Raw genomic sequence first — 10,912 nt, 5'->3', positions numbered from 1 at the left:
TCACTTTTATGAATACCAGAAATGAGAACCTAAAATTATGTGGAGAGTAATAACGGGTTCATTTACAAGACATGTATCAACATCATTAAAATTCTTATTAGCAACACTAGTAGCTAGAAAACAGTGTAGCAGTACCATCAAAATGGGAGAGAAAATTGATTCTAATTTAGAATTAAGTATCCAGCCAATGGGCTTCCCTGGTGACTCAGTGGTAAAGAATCCATTTGCTAAGGCAGGAGACTTGGGTTCAATACCTGGGTCAGGAAGATCCCCTGGAGAAGGAAATGGCAACCCACTCCAGTATTCCTGCCTGGGAAATCCCACTGACAGAGAAGGGTGGCAGGCTACAGTCCAAAGTGTTGCAAAGAGTTGGACACAACTTAACAAATTCAACAACAGCAATTCAACCAAACTATCAATCAAGTATGTGGGTAAAATAAAGATATTTCTTGTTTTCAGTATGCCCCCAAAATTGTCTTCCCAGGTACCTTTCTTGGGAAACTACTGGATGATTCACTACCTCACAGAAAAGACTTAGGCTAGAAAGGAAAATGTGGGATCTTAGTAGCAGGGCTTTAACATAAGAGAGATGAAGGACCCCACAAAATGGTAATGAAGAGTGGCCCCAGATGGCAATTCTGCAGGAGCCCGGAAAGAAACCAGCTGGACTGGAACAGGGGAGGGAGGTTCCCTGAAGGAGGCTGTCAAGAAAAAATTAAAATAATAGAAAACCTGGAATAGTCAGAGAAGCTTCTCTGACATGTTTTAGAGGAAAGTTGGAGAGATTAATGATTAGAACAAATAAAACTTGGTGAATAAAAAAGTGACAATAATTCAGAGAAAAATTCATTTTTATCAAAAAGAAGAAATGGTGTCCTGGCATAGATGAAGCTCAGCTGTGAATATTAGTTACACAGCAATGATAGTGTAACCACTGGGGAATGATTTAACCAAAACTTTTAAGAAAACAATATTAAAGAGGGAGTGATGGGAGAAGAAACATGTGTGTGCATGTACAAGTGTGCGTGTCTGTGTGAGAATGTGTGTGTAAAGTCAATATGTCATTGATAAAACAAGAAGTACTAATATAATCATGGACTTTCACTGGGAGAAGGAAACAAAACAAACAAGAACTGGTGGTCCAGTGGTTAAGACTTGGCACTTCCACTGCAGGGGGCATGGGTTCTATCTCTGGTCAGGGAAGTTCCATATGCCTCAAAGTGCAACCCACCCCCCGACAAAAAAGAAAGTATCACCTCAAGAATATGAGGATAAGAACACAAATTTGGCAAAGAACTGTTGTTTTCATTATATGTCTAATGTTATTTATTGACTTTTAAACTATGTACATGATTTACTTTGATAAAATTCAATTAAAAATTAAGTTGCATGGGAGGGAGTGTGTGGGATGAGACTGTGACAGATTGTGAAGAAATTCTGGAAAAGTGAGAGAATGAGATAACCAGGAGTGAAGAATAAGATTGTTCCTCAGCATTAAGTCCACTTTAGATTCAAGGTCACATTTTTAAAGTGAGACTACCCAGTGTAATTATATGTTTTCCTCCATCTACATTTCTTTAGATATTTACTTATTTTCACTGTGCCTGTGGCATGTGGGATCTTTGATCTTTGTTGTGGCGTGTCAGGAAGATCCCCTGGAGGAGGAAATGGCAACCCACTCCAGTATTTTTACCTGGAAAATCCCACAGATAGAAGAGCCTGGTGGGCTACAGTGTATGAGGTTGAAACTATCTCAGCTTCATATAACACATTCCTGGACTTCCATGGGAGTCCAGTGGTTAAAACGCCACACTCCCAATGCAGGAGGCATGGGTTCGAGTCCTGGTCAGGGAACTAAGATCCCACATGGTGCAGTCAAAAAATAATAATAATTCATTCCTACTGCCTATCCCAGGCCTACAGGTGGGTCAGGACAGTCAGCATATGAGTTTTGGCAACAGTGAGTACAAAACCTGTCCCAGACATCTTTTCTTCACAGTCTCACTAAACAAGGGAGGTGTGTTGAAAATTTTAACTAAAAGATATATACATTTCCACTGGATTCTAATCCTGTGGCAGCATCTTTTCTTCTGGAGATAAAAATGAATAATCCAAGACTCTTGCCCCTGGGATATGCATTCATGTTCTATGTCTCCTGCTCCATTGCTTTTCATCAAACAAAGTCTTACAATTATCTTGCATGTGCCTGGTACAGAGCTAGGAAGTGTTGCAAAAATAAAGAGGACGTAGTCAACCTTTCTATAATTCTTTAATACTTAAATATTACAAATGAGTTTTAGTACAGATTTCCTCTGCTTTTGCAACTGAAGACTTTGTCTACTAAAACAATAATTTTTTGCTCAATACCCTAATTTTATTGAAGTATGAAAAAATTCAATCCAATTAAAACTTTACTGTCAATTATCTCGAAATCCTTCTCCAATTTTGCTATTAGCTAAGGAATTTATATGGCCTAAAAATAAAGTTTAAATAATTATTTTAATGTTGCACTTACCATTTTTTCATGGTGATTTCAAGGGTATTTTAAATTATTTTTCTCAAAGAAAAAATAATTGGATTTAACCAATTAATAGGCTCTTTTTAAATCTTCCACTTATTTTTTAACTTTTCATCCATCTTATTTCCTCAGTTAGGACAGGGACTATTTCTAATCTTTCCTTATACCATTTACAACTTCCAACATCACAGCATATACACAAAATGGCCTAAATACCTGTGTTTCTGGAGATTCAGGGAAGGTGGGTAGCTTTGTTTTGTTTTGTTTACAGTAATACACTCTTTAAGTATGGGCTTCCCTGGTGGCTCAGACAGTAAAGAATCTGCCTGCAATGCAGGATACCTGGGTTCAATCCGTGGGTTCGAAGGGCATGGCCACCTACTCCAGTATTCTTGCCTGGAGAATCCCATGGAAGGAAGAGCCTGTCAGGCTACAGTCCATGGGGTCGCAAAGAGTAGGACATGACTCAGCAACTAAGCACACACTCTTTAAGAAAGGTATGGAGAACATTTGTTGTTTTTAAAAACTTTATGCATTTTCTAGTAACTACACTATACTTACGTAAGAGAATATCCTTTTTTTTTAAGAAAATACACACAGGTATTTAAGAAGAAAAAGGCACAATGTTTCTAATTTACTTTCAAAAGTTCAGGGGTAAAAAACAGAAAAATAAAGATGGAAAGAGAGGGGGAAAGAGGCAGACATGATAGAGCAAAATAGAAAATGGGGAAACTGTCAACAGTGAATGAATCAGTAAGGAAAGGTGTATATTCCTGCAACTTTGCTAGAACTTTGACATTATATTAAAAGTGTCCCTAAAAAAACAATATTTAGAAGGAAGTGTACCCGAGAGTGAAAAGGCCTATCTCGCTATGCTCTAGAAAGCAAGAGGAAAATTATCTTGAGCGCTGCATTACAATGATGGATGAGGTGGTGAGCACTCCGTGGTTTCAGCAGAGAAAGAGGCCCAACGGTAAATGAATTTTCACTTTTGCTCATCTCGGTTTGGCTCTCAGACAATTCATCAGTCAGACTTTAAGGAGCTCTGAGAAAATCTTAGAGCACATGTCTGAGCCCTCTCTAGGACTGCTTCTGGAAGCCCTGCCCTAGGACAAGCCCACCCCAGACACTGTCCTATGGAAAAGGAAGCCAGAGGAACAATGAGTTATAATTACTAGGGAGACTAGACGACTCAGAGGCTGGGAAATAGCTGATATCTCTGGGCTTCTGAAAGTAAGTCAAGGTTAGCTCCCTCATGCTAGATCAGCCCCTGAAGTCTCAAACACTGCCTTCTCTCCCTCACGTAAGTCACGACCAAATGCCAAAATGCATCAGCTGATGGACTCTAGCTCCTGTGTATTGATGGGAACTTACAATGCAAAGACCAGCCTCAAGGCACACTCTGCAAGTGTCCTAGCATTCTGGCTCCCCGCTGATGCAAACTGCTCAGCTCTTCTGCAGTGACCTGTGAAACCCAGGGTAGGCTTACTGTAAACCAGGCAAAGAATTAAGTCAAGAAGCTTCAAGGCAATAAACAGATGCTCAGGGAAAGCAGGGGACTGCCGAGGCCTGAGCACAATTGAGGTCTGAGTCAAAAGTCAAGAAGTCATTCACATGCCAAGGGCCATTTCCTCCACCGCACCCCCACCCCGCTATGCTGGAAGTCAATTCTCCACAGTCCATGGTGAGTCAGGCGTGAGTACTTTGATTACCGCTCGGCTGATGTCATTCAAGAAAGCAGGGGGTCACCCACTGCATCAGAGGAAGAGACATTTCACTGAGACAGGTCCACCCTTTAGCCCTCTGGGGAGCCTGACATTTCCAGGACACAGAAAACAAACTTCCTCTTCAGAGGGAATATGCTTTCAGCGTGGGGGAAAAAGAGAGAGAAAGAACCCAGAGAGGGTCAAGACGTGCTCACCCTTGGCTGAACGCCCACAATCAGGGAAATTTCTGTCCTTTCAGAAAAGGTGAAAGCATCAAATGTCCTCTGGTTCAAAGGCAGATCCAAGTTACTGCACGTAGGCAGAGAAAACTCAGTCTTGACTCAACAGGACTAGCTGTGCCAAGTAACCTCCTAACTCTCTGTCCACGGAACCCTTTGTTCCCACAGAAGTTAACACTTCGTACATATAATGAGTATGTGTCGAGAAGCTCCCAATGTTTGGCACCAAAATCATCCTTTGCGGTGGGGAGAGAGGTCTCAGAAACAATAGAGCCAGCACGAGAAGCCATGTTGTTTAACAGCTAATCTTGAGTGTTATGTTTCTGCCACACCATTTATATGGATTATCTTATTTGAACCTTAACAATTGTGTGAAGCTGGTACTATTATTTTCTCTACCCTATAAATGAGTGAACTGAGACACTGAACAACTAAGTAGTTTATTCAAAATCACATCGCATATGAGCAGAGGTTTGAACCCAGACAGTCTGTACCAGCACTGTCCAATAGAAATTTCTGCAATGTTTGAAGTGTCATGTGTTCCACTATCCAATAGTAGCCACAAACCATATGTGAGATGTACTTGGTACACCTGGATGACTAAATTTTAAATTTTTGCTTCATTTTAATTCACCTAAATTTCAATAGCCATCTGTTGCTAGCGGCTACCATACCAGACAATGCAGATCAGAACCAACGTACTTAATCATGTGCTAAATCACAATATTAAGGCTCGACCTTCACCTTCTTTTAAGTCATGGGAAGCCAAATTACAACAAACATCAACATCATCCTTGCAGGGGAAAAGGGTCATCATGTGCCTATATGGGAGAAGGGCAAGGGTTGCAGTTGCCAGGAAGAGAATGAGGCATGCCCTGTGCTGTCATTCAGGCACTAAACATATGTGTCTTTGGACACGATAAAGGCAAGTGTCTCACCTCCATAGCTATCTCCACCTGTCATCCGTGTCTCCATTCAGCCACCAACAGCCTTCTTACAAGTTTGACTTCTGGTTCTGTAGATGGGTCAGCTGGTCCCGGGAGAAAGGACCACCGGATGCTCCTCTTTGTGATAGTATTGTGCTTAACACCAAGGAAGATGCCAGAAAAAAGATATGCCCTGGACACTTGTCCTCTATGAGCTCTGGCTCCAGAAGGCAGGCTTACTAGCCTGACTGAGCTCACCAAAGCATATACAATGAAAGACAGTGTGTGAATGTACCAAAGCACATCTTATGTGCTCAGCCACAACCACATATGGCTTGTGGCTACCATATTGGTTAGTAGAACAGAGAATGGATTTCAGAGGGGGTATAAAATAGGATACTAAATTTGGGCTGGGTGAACAAAGATGGTATTTTGCAGGAAGAGGACTTGAGCTGATATAAACAACAACAAAAAGTGGGTGAACTTGAAAAGTCCAAAAGGAGGGCAAATAACATTTGATGTGGGGCATGATCACAGAGACCAGGTGAGTCAGTACTGGTGTGGTGAGGGGCTCTGAGAAATCAGCTTAAAGTGTGAGATAAGGCGGCAAGATGGGGTGGTGGTCAACTTTTTGGCTAGTCCCTCCTCACCTCAACATTAAGAGCTATGTTAAAAACATTTTGTGTCTCAGAAGAGAACCCAAGAGATGATTTAAGATGGCAGTCGGCCCCCACCTGCAGAACTTATTTAAATATATAGATTTCAAGCACCACCCCTAGGGATTCCCTGGAACTAGGGTGAGGACCAGGGGGTCAGTTTTCTTTGGTTTTAATTTGTTAACCAATGACTGAGATCATTCAAATGCTTCTGAGCCCTCTTGGATATCTGCAACCAGAGATTTCAGCCACTCCCTGCTCCAAGCAAGAACCTACTCAATGGGGAATTCCCTAAGGCTCACTGATTCACTGGTTAGGGCTCCAAGCTTTCACTGCAGGCGGCACAATTTCATCCCTGGTTGGGGAAATAAAATCCCGCACGCCCTGGGGCACAGCAAAAAAATAAAAATAAAAAACAAAAAAGAAAGAAAAACATTATTTTGAAATATAACTTTTTAAAAAATGAACCTACTCAAAGGCCAAAGGTAAAGGAGAATATACCCCATTTTCAAAGCTGTCCAGGCAGCATTACCCAGCCCCCCTGGGGAAGCCTTTCTGAGAGGTTATGAGCTTATCCCAGGAGGGGAATCATTGAGGAATGATAGAAAGGAGTATCTGGTTAAAAAAAAAAAAAAGCAATTTCAATGAGCTGCATGGAGATTCAAGATTTCTTTGTAGGAAATTGAACACCGTTTCTCTGATCCTTCATTGTACGGTTGAGTATGCTGAGGCTTAGTGAGAAGAATGACTTACCTAAGCTCACACAGCCACATCAGGGCATAAACGGTAGATAAAGACAAACACCCAGCTAGCCTTGACTCTGCTCTGTGGCCTCTCATCTGCCCCACCCTGGACACAGAAGAGCCTCATCCTTTGGCACCAACTTCATAGTGCCGATCAAAACAAAAGAGAAATTTTTCTTTGGACCCTTTCATGCTATTTTCATTCCACCATTTTACTTGAGAGCAGTTCTTTATTAAAAAGCAGGCACTTATCTTTGGAGGACATGTCCTTTGTTATATCATCTCAATATTTCCCAAAGGCTCAAGGAGATCCAGGGGAAGATAAACGTCTGCCAATAAGACAAATATAAGTATTTATTAAGGGGGGAAAGAAAATGAAGTCCCTTAGTGCTTCCATTCTGTTCCCACAATGGAAGTAACCCTTGTTTGCAGTCTGAATTTCCTCCTGCCAAACGCAGGTTCCTTTCTGGTCTTCCAGCCAAGCCAATACACTCTTTTGAAATAGTCACTAATTTGCATTAAAATGGAAGAAACAGTCATGTACATATTGCTTAACAAAACCCTTACCTTACCTCTGAAAAGTATAACTTTTTTATTAAAGTATAGTTGATGTACAATATTATATGCTACAGGTGTACAATATAGTGTTTCAAAATTTTTAAAGGTTATACTCCATTTACAGTCATTATAAACTATTGGTTAATTCCTCATGTTGTATGGTATATCCTTGCAACTTACTTTATACATTATAGTTTGTACCTGTTAATCCCTTTCTCCTCCAAGTATAACTTTGGGGGAATTAGGCTCAAACAAACAATTTGGTCTATTTACACAGTTGTTATTAGAACCCTTGATTTGTCAATTTCTATAATAAATGTCTATGCTACACACATGAAAACAAATAAATAAACAATCCTTACTTCTAATGGCACCTTTCATTCTCCAGCTCTGGTATATCTGTTGGAAATGGGTAAAATACAAAAGCATTACTCCTCTTTCTGCTTTTGGTCAACACCATCTTGTCCACACCTAGCATGATGGGCATCTCTCAGAGGCCAAGCATCTTGGAAAGATAGAAAATGCAGATCCCAGCCTCTTCCAGGCATGATAACTGGATTTTCCATTCTTCTGGAAGTTGCCGTGTGTTACTCCCCAGTAATGCCTTCAATCCCCACATGTACACCCACTCGAAACCACTTTATAGGGTGGAAAGAAACACAGTGTTGGGACTTTACAAGGCATTCATCTACCCTATCATTGCATAAACGAAAACAATGGCAGGTCAAGAATTTTAAGCAATCTGTTAAAAGTCACACTCCCATTTAGTGGCAGATCAGGAACTAAGCACAAGTCTCCTGAGAGTCTAGAAAGAGCTATATGTTCCTTATTATCACTTGGGAACACTGCATTAGGTTTTGGTCCTGACTTGCAATGATTTCCTAAGTTCCTGAGGTACTCCTTGCTTCACTTTTTTTGTCCAGAAGATCGGAATTAAAATGTCTATTTCAAAAAAATTAATAAATAAAATGTCTATTCCCCTCAACTCACAGAGATGCTATCAAAATCAAATGACACCGTGAAATTGAAAATGTTCTAGAATGTGGAAAGCACTATTTTCTCATTTTTATGACACCTTTCCCATTTCAGATATATCTTCTAACAACCTCCCCCAAAGGATAGCCATTTTTCATATGTAGTTAGAAAATAACCTCTCAGAAAGAAACTGAGGCAGGAAGACACATTCAAAGCCCACCTCAGATTGTTTTTAATCTGATGAAAATGCCCAGGTTGTGACTATTTCTGACAAGTTGGCTCACAAGACAGAGGATATTGCTGGGGAGTGTAGGGAGGAATAACCCCACTTGGGTCATTAGTCACAACTGGGCTTTTCCTATTTAAAAAAAAAAAAAAATTACCCTACATACAAGAGGAACTGAAAACCCATTCCTCCTTTTGGAGTGATTTCAAGTTTGTGATAGAACATGACAGAAACAAAGGAAAATCTTCTGCAGGTCACAATCTCCACTCTAGAAATTAAGACCCAGGGTATTTCTGATGTTGTTTTGTTTTTTCCTTCCTTTTCATTCTTAGAAAATAACTAAAACCAAGAGTAAGGATTCCTAAGAGTCATTATGATGGGCGTGTTGGCCAGAGAAAATGCTAGAAAATAGAGCACAGGCTGTCCCAAAAAACACGCAAGGTACACTGAACTGGCGGTCCTAACCCTTGCATTCCTGCCCTGGCTCCCAGATCAACCCCTGCCTCACAGCAGTAGAGTAGTTGATGTTTTTTAATAAATAAATATTTCTGGAGGCATTTAGTAGAGCCAGGGTATGTGATCCATTTATTTGGAACCAAAGTTTTATGTAGTGTTTTATTATTTTTCCCTTGTAAGAATTTTTTTCCCCCAGAGAAGAGTACTCATTAATTTCAACCATAGCCCTTAGGTATTTTGAAATCTTCTTCTCATATTGGCTGTCACATACCCCAAGTTCAAATACCACTCTTTTGGTAAAAGCAAAGGTTGGTGAATACTGACATGGAATTGGTTTCTCTGTGACAAATTCTCCAGCACCATCCTGGAGACCTCAGATACTGAGTGACAGTGTCACCGAAAGAGGTTGTTATTTGGACCCCCTAGTGCAGATCTTCCAAAAATGGGACCCGGGTCTTCCCTGGCGACTCGATGGTGAAGAAACTGTCTGCCAATGCAGGAGACACAGGTTGGATCCCTGATGTTGGAAGATTCCACACGCCACAGAGCAACTAAGCCCAGGCACCACGACTCTTGAGCCTGTACATGCTCTAGAGCCCGGGAACTGCAACCACTGAGCCAGGGAGCCATAACTACTGAAAACGGTGCACCCTAGAGCTCGTGCTCCACAACAAGAGAAGCCACCACGAAGAGAAGCCCCAAACGGCAACTAGAGAGTAACCCCCGACTCGCTGCAACTAGAGAAAAGCCCGGCAGCAGTGAACACCCAGCACAGCCAAAAATAAATTAATTAATTAAATTATTTTAAAAATAGCAATTAGTCTATTTAAATATATCTTCTTAAAAAGAATAATGGGACCCAGAGAACCCATATTTTCCATGCTTCTCAACTAAGATTTATCTTATGTAGATACGCATCTAGCTGCTATTTAATGACAAGTACCTTGAAGACAGTCAATTCACTCCTATAGCATGAAAAGTCCAGTACAGCAATTTTTACAGAGTACATATGTTCAGTAAATAACACGACCTAACACATTGAAAGCTCACTCTGCGGTAGGCACTATGATAAGGGTTTTCCATATACTACCTCATCTAACCTTCCCAACAAGTCAATGATAGAGTCATTGTTAATATTTCCACTTTACAGAGGAGGAACCAAGGAACAATGATTAGGTAAATGACTCAAAAGTCAAACAGCTAACAAGTGATGGATCTTAGAGACACACTCTAGCAGCCAGATTCCCAAGCCTGTAAAAGCAATGTTTGTCTCAAAACTGGTCTACTCTACCACCTCCCAGGTGACAAAAGACATCACCCTTTGGATGAGACCTTATACCACCTTCAAAGAGTCAGTTTTCCTGGGACAACTTTCCCAAGTTGATAAGTGTGTAGATCAGGAAAAGTTAGGTTATGCCACAATAACAAAGATGACTCAGAAATCTCAGTGGCTTAACACAACAAAAGTTTGCTTCTTGTCAAATTTTGTGGAGGTCTGCCAAGAGCCCATTGGCCAGATCTATTCACGAATCCCCAAGCAGACTACTGGGGGATATAGGGAAACACACCTAATACTAGGTAAGCATTGGCTATGGCTGCCACTGGGAATATCCTTAAGTCTCTAGGACTTCATGGGAAGAGTCCATACTGCTCTGAAGGATGAGGTTCCAGCCTCAGATCTTCCAACAAACCCACACAGAACTGGCAAATGATTCCCTTTTTGAACTGCAGTTTCCTCGTTTCTCAAATGATGTGATTACACGACTGTCCCTCAAGTCCACTCCAGCATATTTTATCAACGTGCCAATGAATGTCCCTTACACAAGACTACAATGTCCCTTACACAAGACTAGGCCGGCACCCTGGGGAGGATATAGAAACATCTCTGGATGTGACGGGAGGCGAGGCT

Source organism: Bos javanicus, chromosome 8, assembly GCF_032452875.1.
Source record: "Bos javanicus breed banteng chromosome 8, ARS-OSU_banteng_1.0, whole genome shotgun sequence".
Lineage (NCBI taxonomy): Eukaryota > Metazoa > Chordata > Mammalia > Artiodactyla > Bovidae > Bos > Bos javanicus.
This window is presented reverse-complemented; position numbering follows the sequence as displayed.